This window comes from Protopterus annectens, chromosome 8.part0 (assembly GCF_019279795.1).
Source record: "Protopterus annectens isolate FY-2018-M chromosome 8.part0, PAN1.0, whole genome shotgun sequence".
In the NCBI taxonomy this organism is placed as follows: Eukaryota; Metazoa; Chordata; order Ceratodontiformes; family Protopteridae; genus Protopterus; species Protopterus annectens.
In genome coordinates this window covers 46,359,328-46,376,148 of record NC_056741.1, presented here as the reverse complement: position 1 = coordinate 46,376,148, position 16,821 = coordinate 46,359,328, and the positions used below count along the sequence as shown (strand labels likewise).

Genomic DNA, 16,821 nt, shown 5'->3' with positions numbered 1-16,821 from the left:
TTTTACGTGCCGAGTTGCCAGCTCTGACGCACAACCTTCAACGAAGGTACGCCCATTCACGCACTTACTGTGAGGCGACAACGCTACCGCAGCACCACCGCCGCAGCTATGAGAGTTGATTTGTTAATGACAGAGTTTATTGGTGTGCCTGCAGTTGCTTTGCGCAGGCCATTTCACTTAACTGTACTACCCGTCCCATTTTTGCTAGCTCCATACACAATTATTCTTACAGTTTAATATGCCTTATAAATAGGATTCTCCCTTTTTTGTCAGGGATATGTATCTTGTGCTAAGAAAGTCTTCACGTAAAACCCCTCAGCTGCTGGAAACTTTGCTCTGGCATTTATTTTGTTAGATGTAGAATGCAGAAGGCCACTTTATGTCAGCCACACTTGTCCTTCAATATTTACTGCACTATAATGTCGGCAGGAGCAGATGCCAAAAGGCTCAGTTAAAGCTTTGAACACTAGGGGGCAGCATCGTTTAAAATATACATCTATGTTCCCTGTTGTTTATCGCTGTCTAGATGAACTCGCTCACCAGCAGAAGTCAGTTTTCTTCTTTCAACAGACAATCAGTTAATGTAGCTTTGTAAGTGGGTGAAGGGAAGGAGGGGGTGTGGTATGCAAGGCGCATTCTGTGGGAGAGGGAGGAGCTCAGATGCATTTCCTGAAAGCCCATGGATATCATATGGGTGTACTGGTACTAACAGAAGCAGAACAAAGGATGTCAGTAATTAACTGATTACAACATCGCATGCCGTAGGCCAGAGACCCCAGCGGACAGTAACACTTGGTTCTGTGTCCTGCACGAAGGAGAGTAATATAACAAATGGGAGTGTGGAAAGCAGTGCAAGACAAGGTGAAGGAACCAGGGGTAACCTGAGAAAGGGGTGCACCTAAAAGAGGTGATGGGTAGAAGGCAGTAATGTAATCAGGTAGCAGCTGGAGGCTTGTCACTGAGGGAGGAAGCAGGTAAAAGTGCAGACAACTTGAGGATTTTCTTTGAGAAGGAAACGAGATCAGCATGGTGCAGAGAAACAGAAGTACAGCAATGTGGTAGTTGATAAAAGGATCACAGTTATGGTAGCTGGTTTGGAGAATAATAAGGGCAGTGATGATAAAATTGTTCTTCCAATTGTGTATCCGTCATAACAAAGGCTAACTGTATACGCATAAAAAGGCTAACTTGACTATGTATACAGCTCTGTTGAACAGATATCATTTCTGTGTAGTTGACTACGTAAGTGGATTTCTACTTCAGACTGACTGAAGGAGAGTATGGTAAGGTTATAAGAAATAGGATGGTTACAGATGTCTGGTCAGAAACAAGAAACCAAGGGGTGTAATTTTAGTTAAATGTTGCTGCAAGAAAAAACATGAAAACACAGAGATACAAGATGACACTGGAATCACAGTAGTTACTACTAAACACCTACACAGCATTGCTACAGAGCCTCCTGCAATACCTGCAGCCAGCCAGGTCTTGTTGTAAGACGAGAACGACAACAGACAGCTGGCATTGGGTGATGAATCTTGTTGTAAGACGAGAACGACAACAGACAGCTGGCATTGGGTGATGAAAATTTATGCAGGACTCCTGGGCTCAATTAATGTATACTTTATAAGAACGCACAAGGATGTTCAGGCACTTGCTCAGTGACATAGAATGCAAGAGAGAAGTGATGGGATGTGAACACAGATCTCCAGCTTAGTGAGTTAACTAAAGCACTGTACTATTCATTCCTGCATATTGTTATTTTAATGTTGTGTCACTAGTTAGGTGGGTGTGCTTGTCAAGTGTAAAGAAAAGTGGGATATCTGGCTTAATCAGAAATCCTGTTGTCTTTACATGTTTCTGAGCTTAGGAGTTTTGTATCATATTCTGTTGTGAATGTCTGAGGTTGGAGTCGGACTAGTGATCCTGGCATGCTTTGCAGATGTTGCATTGTAGAAACACAGAAGCTGTGGGAACTCACTCTGCATTACTGCCCCCTGCTGGCCGCTGGGGTAGAGACTTGGAATGACATGTACAGATACCCTTCTTCAATGACCTGCAGAACTTGGAAACAGGTGTGCCCTTAAATTTCTGTGTCTTGTGTCCCAAGGCTGGATCTGCATATCAGTGAGAACATTAAGCTACAACAATAGAAAAAATACATTATTCCTGGTAGGATACTGGCAGTCCAGGTCCCTTTACACTAGAAATCAGGGGATGCAAATGATTAACACTCATCTTCTTTACTTAAGAAATGGGGACAGAGCCAAAACAACTGGGAGACAAAGGCCTACAATCAGGGACAATTTGTAAATATTACCCTAATTCACTTAAAAGGTTAATAGCACAACATGTTTTGTATAAGCATGCATTTTCTTAAGAATAAGAGATATAAAACTCTAATATCTAGCATTATTGACTGACTAATCTTCCCTGGTTTAGCAGAATATCAAAAAAATATAAAATAGACAGGGCAAAAATATGAAGCAAAATCAGGATATTCCACAAATTAGGCACAATTTAGAGTTAGCATGGTACCAGTGGTAATGAGTATTGCAGTACAGCACGAATGGAGACGAGATAGAAGAAGAAATGGTGTACCCGGCACCTGGCCAGTGAAATTATCTGAATGAAAACACTGAGATAAAATGACTTTGCATGTATCCTAATTTGCACAACATTACAATCCCTGCCACATCAATTATGCCATGGATGAATGCCCACATCTCCCATGTGCTGAATAGTCCCAAGTGATGAAATAAGTGCATTCTGCTAATGGAAACCAGCATGCTGCTAATGGCACCCAGACCACAAATGGGCAGGGCTGGAGTTGAAGCAGATATGCATAGAGACCTGTGCTGAAGCATTGAAGAGGTGCTGAAGAAAATGACAGTATGCTCTATGCTCAATGCAGGACCAAGAAAAGACAGACACATGGACAAGGAAGTTGAACATTTCATATTGGATGTCTGTGTCTCTGTTTCCTCGAAAGCAGTGCAAACTGGAAGACATCCAAAACAAACCAGGGCACACTGCTAAAAATGCTAAGTTAACAGAGAAATGACAAAGAATGCAAAGTAAAAATGAACAGTGGCAATGAAATACATTGAAAAAATTAAATGAAAAGCAATGCAATGTGGTTCATCTTCACTGAATAATGCACTAAATAATCCTTTTGTTTTTATTATCCAGGGAGAGAGGCAAGCAACCTGATGCTATTTTCAGTCAAATCTCGGGGGTAGTTAGGATAGTGGCAGCTATAAAAATTTGTAAATAGGGCCGTTATTTTTGGGTGGTGAGCAAGTTTTTTTTCCCCTATATTTCCAATTGCATGCCAGTTTCGAGAAAATTAAGCCAAGTTGGCAAATGGTGTTTTTGTGCTAAACTATCTGCTATACACAATGTGCCATATTTTATAAGTGTTATTTTTAGAAATGAAACTGAGTACTCAATGGCTAATAGTACCTACAGATCTACGAATAGGCCCGTTACTCCTCAGCGTTGTTCAGTTTTTGAAATTTCTTTTAGCTGGTGTATGTTTTTTTTTTTTTGGAAATTAAGTTACTTCCCCTGTTTTAATAAAAATTATTTAAAAAAATCTCAGGAATAGTTAGTTGCAAGGTTCAGTGTAAGAGTAAATGAACCACATTTACCTGTTAGCGGCAGTCCAACAAGTGAGAAATACGGCCATAACAGTAAGAATCACACCCAGCATGTACACCCTCCCAACACACATACATGCACTTGCACACCTGTACTCATGCGTAAATTCTCTTACTGAATATGTTATCTGCAACACTAGAATGATCTTTGGCACAGGTAGGATCACTAGAATGATCTTTGGCACAGGTGGGATATATGTATAACGGTCCATCTAGACAACAGATAGTACTTCAGAAAGTACAACTCTAGGCCCCACCAGCGCTACACTTCATATTTCTAATGAGTATGCATCTTTCCATTTTGTTTTCTTGTATGACTGTCTTACTCGCACACATATGTTGTTACATACTTTATTCTAACAAATGTTGAGCCTTTGTTTAAAACTTATGAGGCAGGTATTTACTTACATATACAAAGCCATTTTTATATTGTTATGACAATTTCTGCTTGTAAAGATGTTTATTTACTATGGCTGATTGTACAGCTGACTTAAAATTGTTAATATGTCTGCTACTGTGAAACTTTTCTCCCAGGGAGACCACTGAAAAGGGGTCACTAGCTTAGTTAGACTAAGGTCAAAAATACAAATAAGTGAAATAAAACTACCCTTTGGTCTTCCATGTTCCTAGCATATTACAAGATGTATGTACTTTTCATTTCTGTTCACTTATGAGTATCTGTACTGATTTTATAGTCAAGCCTCAACGCTGATAACTATTTGTATGAGTCAGCTGCCACAGCTGTAAGAAATGGGAGATCAGACCTTGGCTGCAACTACTGCATGTGCACTATGCTGTGCAACACACACCAGAAAAAATGTCACCATCCTTTACCTTTTACATAACTTCTGTTCTTCTTTTCTTATTTTGCCATCATTTACTTTACGTACACACACAAACACACACACACACACACTCATGCACAGACACACATGTGCATGTGTACGCACAAGCATACACACATATAAATGTTTTCTCTTGATTGGATACACGCATATATCCACATTTATGCATGCATGTATGCACACCCAAATGCCCACACACACACACACACATGCGTACACACTAACTCACACACCATGGGATGATGGATCTTAATTCAGCAGTCATTATCTTGTGTATCTAAATCCAATTCATTGAAGTCAGGAAGCCCATGACTTTCCTGGCAAGCAGCTGATGTAAGGCAGAGAACATATTCTGGATGTGATGTCAGTCTATTAGTACACATGTACACAGCTTTCATACTTAGGGGAAAATTTGAGCATCATTGGTTCACTTACCTGCATGTTTTTGAGATGTGGGAGGAAAATGAAATTCCAGAGTCAATCCACATATACAAAGAGAGAACATAGAAACTCCCCAGAGAATGCATTTTTTCTGTCATATTTTAAAAGAATTGCATGTCATGGACTCTAAAAACATTAGAAGAAAAATATCAAAACACATTAGTTTGACATCCTTCACAAAAACATAAAGGTAAAGTTCAATGTCATTTTTAGCTCCTTGTATGATCAAAATTAAGATGTGCCTTTTTACACAGGGTGGTAATTGTTCCTCTTACTTAAATCCATTTTAATTTCCTCTCCCTATCTCTGCCCATCCCCCTCCCACACATCTCTGTATATGTGTTGAATGTCTCGTGCCACTGATGTAGCTATACTTCAGTATGTCCTGGAGGGTAGCCAGATGGAACATGATTAGGGCAATACGCAATGTAACGTCATGAGTTCAAGTCTTGTCTCTGGGAAGGTGCACCGTACAGGCTTAGCAGCAGTGCACTGATGTTGCATAAGTTACAGCTTTTCAGACAGCAGAAATAATAGAACAGAGTATTTAGTGGTATTCTGGGAGGCTGCCCCCCAGTGATGTGCCACGTGTCCCTCCAGCCCTCCCAGGCAGCTGTCCCTCTGGTATTGCCTTGGGCTGGTATCCTGCTGTTTGTGTCTTAGATCCCTATGGGAAAGTTGGAACACAGCTAATGGGACATTGCACTGTCATCCCTTGGGACTGGTAGTTCACCAAATGTCTGCCATCCACTATTTCATTGTAGTTTAATTTTATCCAGTGAAGTTCAGGACACAGAAGTATCTCATAGTCCCCCTGCCCAGCCAGTGCCAAGTTCTTCTGGTCTGAACAGGTTGCTAAAGGTTACCCATGGTGAAGAAAGATTAGTTATCATCCCTGAGGTAAATAATTTACCCATGGGGCCCAGGGAACAAGAAAAATCAATGTTTTACCCCTTCATATGTGAAAGAAAGCCAATGAGAAATGAATAAAATAAACAAAGAATGCTGACAGTCACACGACAACAAGTTCCTGTGTGCAGCATCCCATCTATTAGGATGCCGTAAAAATGGAACCCATGTGCACCAGTAGTCAGTGTCCCTCCCCATGATGACCCAACAAAAGGCTATCCATGTGAACAGAAGCTGCTCATTAGTGGTTACTGTAAATAGGATCCAAGTCCAAGGAGGTCATTGTTCCACTGTGGTTGTCATTCATCAGACCTGTCACTGAGTACAATGCCCCCTTTGGTATGTACCTAAACAGGCATATCCAACAGATGGAATGGCCACAGAGGTTCCTCACTAAAAGAATACAGGGTGTAAGTAAAATGAAGTATGCAGACTGCCTCAAGCCCCTATCCCTGTCTGCTACAGGCTTTTGAGAGGAGATCTATGCCTGGCATACAGGGCATTGTCAGACCCCACTCTGACGGACTTCCTGCATATCCACAAAACAATCAGCACCAGAATTACCCATTCTAAAGACTTAAACTTTGCCTGTGATATAAATAGGACCTGCTGGAGAGAGAGGTATGTATCCCAGAGACTACCCCGTCTATGGAACAGGCTCCCCATCCATGTGAACCACAGTTCCTCCCTAACTTAATTCAAGTGCAACTTGGACAATTGGATGGGGAACAGGAAATTCATCCCTGGTTTGGCACCTGTGTATCTAATGGACACAGGTAACCTGTAAATGGTTCATCTCCCAGGCCCCTGCGTGTAAATGTTTCATCTCCCAAACCCCTTCTTACACCTTCAAGGGTATCAGAATTTGCAAGAGATTTGGGATGCATGGCTAGGCTTAAAAAGACCTTGTGGTTGCAAGCCTAGTAAACACCTATGGACCTATGAACAACTGGAGTTTCCACCTTAAGGTATGATACCAGAAAAAGAGTGCATAACAATAAAAATAAATACATAAATGTATTGCTGGAAATAACAGGAGACTGTAATCCATCCACAACCTCCTTTTCCCAGTTTTGCAAATGGGTCAGGGTGTTCCATTAACAGTGACAATTGTCTACAGCCAGTGCTCACACCACTACCCTTCTGTGATTGTTTTCCCACACCACACATACAGTCACACCTGTGGCCAATTTAGAGCGTCCAAGCACCTACTGCATGTCTTTGGAATGTGGGAGGAATCCAGAGCACCTGGAGAAAACCCATGCAAGCATAGGGAGGACATGAAGACTCCACACAGAAAGCACCCCAGACAAGAATCAAGCCAGAGCACCTCTTGTTGTAAGACAACAACACTACCTTCTGTGCCACTGTGTATTTTCACAACATTTCATAATGTACTTATTTTCTATTTTAAGGTCATATACTTCTTTCTAGTGTTTTATTGTGCATTTTATCACCTTGTTTATAAGAGATTCCCAAAGGGTACTGTCCTTTTCTTGCCTGATGTAGAACTTTATGCTCAGGTACTGTTGTCTTTTCCTTTCTTCTTGGTTCTAGCCATGATCAGAGAGACTCGGGCACTTGTAACTCTATCACTGTTGTATCATATATTGTAGGGCAATGCTCAAAGCCTTTAAGCAGGTAGTCTTGCTTGTATTAATTATCCTCTGGATGCTTTTATGCCAGACTACATGAAAACCTTAAATTTCATTTCAGTGTTTCTCTTGATAAGTAGAAAAGTAGAAAACTGCAGCAGGGAGACCTTAGCAATTCAAGTATATTGCTGCACTTTGAATGCATCTTTGATTTATGCTTAATTTAATCTCCTATTGTACTATTATATGATGTTAAAATCACAAGTAGTTTTAAAAACAAGGAAGATTATAGAATGATTTCATGTTTTAATATCACTATTCAGTTTTCATATATGACTACACTCATAAAATATTGAGAATGCAGATACTAAACTAAATATACATCTCCAGGCATTCCTGGTAATTAAAAAACAACTTCTTTATCAGAGCAGTTACTTACTTGCATTGAGGTTTGACTATTACTACATTGTCTCATATGTAAATTTTCACTGTAAAGTGTATCACCTGCAAGGCATAGTTGATAACAATTAGCATGGAAATGTAACAGCTTATACATTCATTTAAGGAGTGAAGCATTGTGGGATCAGTCTTTCATTATTTCATGATAGGAGTTTTTAACTCCAAAGCAATTTTCAGGAGTCTGTCTTTATCAACAAAATGACTTGCAAAATAAACACCTTTTTGTATCAATAACTGTATAATTTGGTATTGTATATGATAAGGAGGTTATAACCATTTCTAAAAGTTTGTTAAGTACAACCGTGATGGGAAGTGCATGGGACCATATGGTAGCATGCATGTCTGTGCTTATACATATGCTGTATATATGTGTGTGTATGTCTGCTTATGTGTATGCCATGTGTGTGTAGATTGCACGTGTTTGTGCATATGTGTGCATGCACATGTCTGTGGGAGTGTGTGTGTGTGTGTGTGTGTGTGTGTGTGTGTGTGTGTGTGTGTGTGTGTGTGTGTAAGTATGCGGTCACTCGTGCATGTGCGTCAGTTAATGTTTTCCAGCTAAACCTAAAACTCTCTCTCAACAAAGAGCTCTTGTGAGGTCCTGACACTTAAATTGTAGACCATTTTCTATAAATCGCCTGTGAAAACTTTTAGGTTTGCATTTATGACGAGAAAGCAGCTTGCATTTGTTTCTCATCCCAGTTTCTGTCCCAAGATCACAGGTGACATCAGATCATGAAGCCTAATTCTGTCTGCCTTGTAGGTTTTTGAAGATGATATGCTCATGGTAGGACACAAACAGTCAGCTGCATGGCTAAGGATGCTGCAATCTGTCCAACACCTAGCTCTACCAAGTTGTGGACTCAGCAACAGAGTGACAAACACCAGTGAAACAAACTGTTATAAATAGGGATGCTGACCTTTTCACAGCTGAACTCTATGTCCTCTGAAAGATATTGGTTCAGCTGTACAGGATTTCTGGCTCCAGTGTTACACATCAGACCTGACAGCATTTTGGCTACAGCAACTGACACACAGCACATGCTGTTTTCTGTTCAATTTGATGGTCTGTTTCTTATCAGAGGCTAGTGATCACTGGAACAGAGGTGCATGAACTTTGTTTGTGCACCTTACGTGTCCTGAGAGCATGGCATGCTAAGTGTCTGCTAGTTACATGGAATATTGCCTGGAATTCTCAGACAACAACGTACCAACTCCCAGCCACACACTGCCTGACAGCTGTACTAACAAAACTATGATTAGTCAAAACCATTTCAACAGTCTGTTCTACCGCAAATAAGGAGACAGTCCCAACAAGGTGGTCCACATAAGGTCCTGGCCTTCCTGCAGGCCTTATGGTCGGACAGAAAAAGGAATGTGTTGGCCTGTTATCCCAAAGTGCACCCAAGGTTTGCATCCTTCCACTGCCTTAGTCTTAAAAGCTCAAAATACTTGAGTAGGTCATTAAAGTTGCTTATTATTTGTTTCCATTTGCCTTCTGCCATCCACTGCTTCAGTTTCCAGAGATTTCCTTAATCTCCTACAATCCCATTTAATTATCTGTGTGTGTGTGCCAAACAGCTGCTACTGTCTCTGCAAACACATTTCTACAATCTAGCCACTACTGGCATCTAACCGATTGTGTGATAATTTACATGGAGACACAGTCTGCATTCAAAGTGCTGTTTAATCCAAATCCCCTGCTGTTAGACAGTTCTTACATCACTATTGTGTAATGCATTGTTTTATTAAATATACCAGGAAAACACAGAAAGATGCTGAGGGAACACCAGTAACCTCAAGTCTGTTTTATTGTTTCTGCTAGTCCCCTTGCAGTTATCTCTCCCTTTACCCCCTTCTCTGTCATATCTATCTCCAGCACCATTGAGCTCGTCTGCTGACCCGCATTCCATAGTTTCATCTGACAATGCACTCCAGAACTATATCGCTTTGTGCATGAAATCCTAGTTCTTTAAAACAACCTTGAATCTTGCCCCATCCAGATTCCCCCGTGCCTTCATCTTACCTGTGCTGCCTCTCCTCCTAATTGTTCCTCACCCACTTGTTTCCTTACAATGTGGTTTATCCATAGTCTTTCTACCCTTCCTCTGTCTCTCTTTCCCCTGTGCACGTATCAGTCACTAAGAGTCTTTCCACCTACATCAGACCTTCCAGTCTTTTATCCATTCTGCCAGCTCTCCTTTGTTATGTTGCTTCCCAGACCTATCTCCCTTAATCTGTATGGCAAATCATAACTGGGTGCATTATTTCACATGTGGCCTCACTAGTGCCACAAGCAACAGAATGATGATCACAACACTCCATGTGTCCATTTCCCCTAGATATGGTCCAGAATCTTGTTGGCCTTAACTACTGTCCTTTCACACTGATTGACATCCTTCTAGGATGATTATAACCTGCAGATCCTGTTCCTTCTCACACCCTTTACAACTACCTTATATTTATCCAGATTTTCCCCACTCCTCCTATATGTAGTAACTGCTATAGTCACCCACTAAACCATAACCACTAATTTGCTCACCTTGTAGGCCCTTGAAGGTCTTGTTAGAAACAAGCTCCATAATCTGTAAGTTGACTGTTCTATGCCCATCTTTTTTTCTGCACTGGCTTTTCAGTTTAGTAGGGCCTCTCCCCATATCTGGCCATCCTTCTACAGATCCCATCTCCTGGGCACCGGAGGCACCATCTCATAGTCCACTGCCTCCACTACTATGGTTTCCATAGAGACAATGCAGAGTTTAATCAGAGGGGGTCACATCAAGTAGTCCTGCTTTCAAAATGGTGTACCTCGATGATCCCTCTGCCTGATCTAGAAGTTCTACAAGTTCCTTTTCATCTTTTGCACTGGTCACTTCTCTATCTGTCCAGTTATCCAGCCTCATCTTACTGTCCAGTTCTGGCACTTTTCTTTGCTTTCATCTATAACTACAGAGACAGAAGCTGACAGAAATGCAGCAAAAACAAATCAATCAATCAATCAATCAATCAATCAATCAATCTTGATAGCTCAGCAACATATTAAGTGAATGCTGATTCCTTAAAATAAATTAACTGAAATAGCTTCAATGAACTTTGGAATGACATTTTTTTTGCAGGGTAAGCCTCCCTGTAACCCCCATATGAGAAAAAATTCTTCAGACTTATATATACATACTGTGAGGTTGCACAAAAGTAGGGAAAAAAGAAAATCTTGACTGTCACTGAAAGTTTTTTTTTCAACAAATTTAATTTGGGAATTCAGCCTTCACTTTGTATGTCGATTCTTTGACAGGTTTCTGCAGCAGAAAAACAAAGATTTCCATTTTCGATGTCTTCCTTCTCTTCTTTCTCACTTGTCTCTCCCACAATATGCTTAATTCCCCCCTAACCACACACTCTCATTCCTGTTGATCCCTCAGTCTGTCTGTCAGTCTGTCTGCCCTTTCCTTATATCTTGAATCATGGTGATGTTAGTCACTGTGCAGTTGTAGATGCCCTCTGAATGTCCAAGGGTTGTAAGCTTGATCCTTTCACAAACAAGAATTTAAGTGTGAAGAGGTAGAATGTATACTAATTCTGAGACCAGGGTAGCTGAAGGTACAGCAGACTTTATTTATTTGTTTGTTTGTTTATTTATTTTATTTATTTATTTATGTATGTATTTCTTGACATTTGTTTGCCGTGAAAGTCTGACTGGGTAATTTTATCCATTTTCAGGAGAGGTCAGGGAGAAAAGTTCTTTTGGACTTACTATATATAATCAGAGTGAGTGCGGGGGTCCATAGCTCCCATGTCAAGGGATGCAATAGGCAAAGCACCCATGAAAGTGTAATAATGAATTTCAGAAATTACTGATTTTATTTGAATCAGTTGTTAATTCATTCCTGCACTTCTCAGACAGCTGTACAGTACAGCCTATATTTCTGTTATACCTGCAGTGTCCATCGCTATTTCTACAACAGCAACTTGTAGCCAACTCATTTTGTTTACTGGGCTCCTGGCATTGCAAAGCATTACCTCCCACTTCTGCTTTTCTTCAATTTTCCCTGTATTCAGTTTTCCTTATTTTTATTTGCACCCCTTGTGAATCTAGTTAGGCTTCATCAATAATGAGGTCATTAGGTAACAATCCGTTAGGGGTCTGGGTAATGCTTTACCATCACAATCAAACAAGCCAGCCATGGATAAGCCAGCATTACCTACACATGAGCGCAATACTGGCATTATTACAATATCATTATTAAAAAAAAGAAATCACTTCCCTTTTTAAATAATGGTATTGTATCTGTAAACTTCATCTTTTGTTAATTTCTGCAATATTTCATGCCTAGGGACAGCTTCTTAATGTACTAGCATGCATAAAATATATATGTTCTGATACTTATAGATTGTTGGAAATTTCTTTATGTCAGGCTGAGGTTTTTGAAATGTATATTAGGTTACAGTAGCCAGATTTTCTGTCTGTGGCTGATGCCTGATTTACAATGGGCAAATTGATTTCTTTGTTGAATCAGAATGTATGTTTTAGGATACAAATTAGATTGCATTATATAATTATCAATATAGGTATATAAATATATATATTTAGGTCATATGCTGATGATACTTTATTTGGACATTAAGCAATTACAAGAATTTGTTTTTACCTTTGCATATCTGAATTGAAATCCTGATTTTCCCAGTTGTGTTAGCACTGCTGTGTCACTGGGCCTTGCTAATAATGGATCTGTCCAACTCATTTATGAAGCAGTTCTGCCCCTGACCTAAATAATCCAGGATATGTGGGTCCACTGTCTCATGGTGCTTTATTAATAAGGCTTCTCATTGTACCTAGGCATTATTCCAAACTAGGGCACTGCCATATCATGTGAGAGTACTCTGACTTCTTTGAAAGCTGTGCCAACAATTAAATAAAGCTACATAATTCAAAATAAACCCGCGGTAGTGGTGCCGCGGTAGCGTTGTCACCTCACAGCAAGACATTGTCGCGTTCGATTCTCAGCTAGAGCGTCTTCTGTGTGGAGGCCTGCGTGTATGGGCATGCCTTCATTGAAGGTTGTGCGTCAGGGCTGGTAACTCGGCATGTAAAAATCCACTACCACACATTAGCGGACCGGAGTTCCGCTGTGGCGACCCCTAACCGGGATAAGCCGAAAGACAAGAAGACATAATTCAAAATAAGTTAGGTGAAAGGAGACTATTGCCAGTGGTGCTTCTGTGTATTTTCCTAATGTGATTTGAATATAAAATATCATTTATAAGTTCAGGAAGCCAGAGTTGTAATACACACATCTTTTAATTACTGTGACTCCTTAACAACTACAGCGTTCACTGTGCATGTATTACTAGACTACACTGAATATTCATTATTTCTCCCCTTTTACGTTTTAACCAGCAGGCATAGAATGACATGAACATAAGCAACAGGCCATCGTTTCCTCTTTTCCTGTTAGGGGTCGCAACAGCAGAACTAAAGTATGCAGAACAATTGGCAGTGGAGTTGTCAAGTTGCTAGCCCAGTGCCCAACCTTCCACAGGAGGCATACACACACACACACACACACACACACACACACATACACATGGGTTCCCTTCAGAATCTCAGACTACTGAAATCCCTAATTTCAGTATCCTGAGACCAGAAGGGCGAAAGTGCAGAATACCGAAACCCCAGAAACGCGAAATTCAAAATCCCAAAGTTCAGAGAATTTGAATTAGCGGTTCTGGTGTTGCGGTGTGTGAGTGGGTGGTTGGAGATGTAGGTAAGTGTTTGTGTTTTACGGGTTTTGGGTAGGGGCTTTAGTGTGTGTCTGTGTGTTTTGTTAGTGTGATGTGTGTGTGTGCAAGGGGAATGTAGCTTGTGTGGTTGTGTCTTTGTCTGTGTAGTGCAACCTCGGAGTTAGTATATTTAAGTAGGGGGGTGTGGGGAGCACAGGGGAGCTTGCCCCCTTGCTTCTATGTAGGGTAGGTGTTTGTGTATGTGAAGGGAGGTGTATGTTTGTGTTTGTGTCTGCAGTATGTTTAGTGTAGAAGTCACGATTTTAAGTTTCACGCTTTTGGGGTTTCGAGTTTATGGATTTTCGGCTTTGTGGTCTCGAGATACTGAAATTTGAGATTTCAGTATTTCAAGATTATGAAGTGAATCCACACACACACACACACACACACACACACACACACACACACACACACACACACTCACACCTAGGGTCAATTTTAGAGTGTCCAATCCACCTGTGGCATGTCTTTGGGATGTGTGAGGAAACACACACGACTGCAGGGAGGACATGCAGGCTCTGCACAAAAGGCACCCCAGCCAAGAATCAAACCAGAGAACTGTGAGGCACCACCACAACTGCCCTGTACAGGCCATCATTTGACGTGCTATATTTTTGTCAGATGCTCATATTATCTTCCTGGGGCTGGCATTATTGTCAGCAAACCACTGTCCTTAAGCTCCAACCATTTACTATTTAAAACATAAACTGTACCGTATTAACCTTTTGACGCTGTATTGTACTTTATTAACATGTGTATTGTATTTACTGTATTTGCTGTGCTAATCTTTGTGGAGGTTTTCTCCCAGGGCATCCACTGAAAATGGGATGCATGCCCAGTCAGACTTTCTCGGTAAACAAATGTAAAATAAATAAATAAACATTATTAATCTCAGTGGCTCAAAAGGTAACACACTCACCTTCGGTGCTGGAAGATAAGGTTGAGTGTTCCATTCTCACACCAGTTAGTTGGATTAATTTCCAATATTGACACTGCAGTCAGCATAAGTGGGAGGGTGGAGAGTGCTGTTCTCCTCAGTGTACCATCCTTTCTTTAGATGAGACCTTAAATTGGGGTCTCATCTACTTACGTTGGAGGTAGCTCAGTTGGGTATAAACAATTCCAAGGCACTTATTGAAAAGAGTAGGAGAACAATACCTCCTCAAGTTTCCCTTGAAAAGAGGCCAGTGGCCTAGTGGAACTAATCCAGTCAATAAAGTATAAACAGAATAAGTATCTATTAGGGTATCTAAAAATGTTGTCATACAGCATTGTTATTGCTTATTGTTGTGCTATGGTAGAACAATTATTTAAATATGTGACACACTGTATTGTTTATTTCTTATTTCAGACAGTTAACACATTTGTAAAGCAAAATTTAAGTTCTGCTGTGCGTGTATATCTTGTGGCCTGAGAATGTGTGAACTTTTACCAACAAAACTGGATCAGAAGATATGGTCAACAGAGCACGTGGCAATAAAACGACAAATCCAAATGAAGCACCCAACTCTGAAATGCCAAAAAAAGTTTTAATAACCCCAAAGCTTTCGGGATCTCTCTCTTCATCAGTGTTAAAATGCAGTGTCTGTGAGCAACAACTTTGTCAGCTGTACGACCTTCGAGATAAAGCTAGAATGTATAATTTAACTCAAGAAGAACATGATGCTTTATTGAAATTGCAGGAAAATACTAACATTGTTATAAAATAAGCTGATAAAGGCAGAGCCATAGCCATGCTGGGCAAAAGTGATCATCTTTTATGAATGATTATTTGAATGATGAATGAACTTTTGTGGAGATCGCTAGGGCAGATTTGCCTAATATCATACATACAGTAAATATGTCTATATATGACCTACAGTTTTTAATGTATCATGCCCAGTGATCCCAGTCCCACATGAATTACCAGCAATCCACAAGGGTCTAAAATGTCTACCAATGAGGGTCTAAAATGTCTACCAATGAGGCCTATAGTGTCGGGCAAAGGATGGATCACAGAGCCCATTTCTTTGTGTTTGGAATCTGTTTTAAGTAAATATCTCATTAATGTGAAAAGTTATATCTGTGATACAGGAGATTTTTTTTAACTAAATTGCATGAGTGTCATGTTTTGAAGCGAGCTACTGATTTCATCTTTGTAACACTCGACATTAATTCATTTGTTACGGTGATTCCTAACAATTTACAGCTTGGATGCTGGACGTGACTTCCTGTGCTCTAATAGTGGTTTAGATGGAAGAGAGACTGAAATTATATGTGAATTGCTTGAAGCAGTTTTGACTAGTAATGTTTTCATTTCCGATAATCAAGTGTACACTCAGGTATCTGGAGTGGCATTGGGTGCCTCGATCGTCAATACATACACTAATATAGCCCTAAATCAATGGAAGTTCAGTACATTTATAATTGTCCATCAAACTTCACATCCAAGATTTCTTTTATTAAGTATTTTGTGGATGATATCTTCCTTATTTGGGAAGGTGATCAACAAGAACTTAATAAGTTTGTTAGTTATTTAAATGCAAACACTAGTTTTTTTAACTTTAAACTCAACTTTTCGAAAGATAAGATTTCTTTTTTGGATGTGAAGACAGAGAAATGTAACAGCAGCATATTTAGTAGCATACGCAGGAAAGGAGTGCAAGCTAGCAGGTATCCTCACAGAAGCAGTATGCATCCAGGTCATACAGTTAAAGGTATTGTGAAAAGTAAGCTGATGAGTGTCAGCAGACTGAACTCGGATATACAAAAGTGTTGTGAACAAATGTAGACCGTGGTGCAGGAATTTAAAGAAAGAGGTTATGGCAGCGAATCTGTACATCAAGTTATGGATGAGAGGGAGGGAGTAGCTAAACCCTATTTTAAGAGAGCCATGGATCACGGAAATATTATAAATCAGAGACACAGACATAGCCATGCACGTTATGTCACAACATATAATAGAAGAACAAATAAGGTAAAAAAAATTGTATTGAATAAATGGGGGATTTTGGAGGCGATGCCTGAAATGAAATAGTATATTAGAGAAAAAAAAACATTTTGCTTACAAAAAATGTCAGAATTTAAAACAGTGACTCTGTTACAAAGACATGACTTATGATAATAAAGTAGAATTAAGTAACAGGTTTGGGAATG

The 16,821-nt window shown here is 40.1% G+C and overlaps 1 long non-coding RNA gene across 1 annotated transcript; it reads left to right on the top strand.

Moving 5' to 3' along the window:
* The first annotated feature begins 659 nt into the window (after positions 1-659).
* On the top strand, positions 660-15,961 carry LOC122808632. Its single transcript, XR_006365808.1, has 2 exons — positions 660-861; positions 15,038-15,961. It is a non-coding gene; the product is annotated as an uncharacterized LOC122808632 (long non-coding RNA).
* Positions 15,962-16,821: the final 860 nt, after the last annotated feature.